The sequence below is a fragment of the Acanthisitta chloris genome, unplaced genomic scaffold (genome assembly GCF_000695815.1).
Source record: "Acanthisitta chloris isolate BGI_N310 unplaced genomic scaffold, ASM69581v1 scaffold25435, whole genome shotgun sequence".
Taxonomy (NCBI): domain Eukaryota; kingdom Metazoa; phylum Chordata; class Aves; order Passeriformes; family Acanthisittidae; genus Acanthisitta; species Acanthisitta chloris.
The window spans coordinates 59,765-60,322 of record NW_008672502.1 but is presented as its reverse complement, the minus strand read 5'-3'; positions in this window follow the sequence as shown (position 1 = coordinate 60,322).

Genomic DNA, 558 nt, shown 5'->3' with positions numbered 1-558 from the left:
CTCTTCCAACCAGATTGATTCTATGATATTATGGTACAATTATTCCAAAGTCAGAGCATACCAGGAATATCTTACCAGTCATATCACTTACCTTCCAGTGTACCAGGTGACTAGTGGCAATACAAGGAGTCTCAGTTTCTATTGAGGTACTTCTGTGTGAAATGACATATATAAATGTATTCTATTTATAGCAAAATTTATAGCCTTCAAATAAAAATATTTCCTACCAAAAGAAAGAGCCACTTAGAAGGCACAAACTTTCACACTCCCAGTCCAGGACAGTGCTTACAGCACCGAGGGATACTGCAGCTGTACCCAAGGGAAGCCACACTAAGTTTTGGTTTTTTTATTGTCGTTGCAAAAACCCCTCAAATTATTCACAGTTGTTCCAGCATTTCTGATGCTACACCAGCACAGCTTGGTGATGAATCACATTGTAAGGCTAAAGGTAAGAACACTGATCAGTGCAGTACATTCCTGAGGCTTTGGAGCTCAAAATATAAACTAGCTCTTTGAAATATACAATCCTTCATATTTTTGGCTCATATGTTTTTCTCT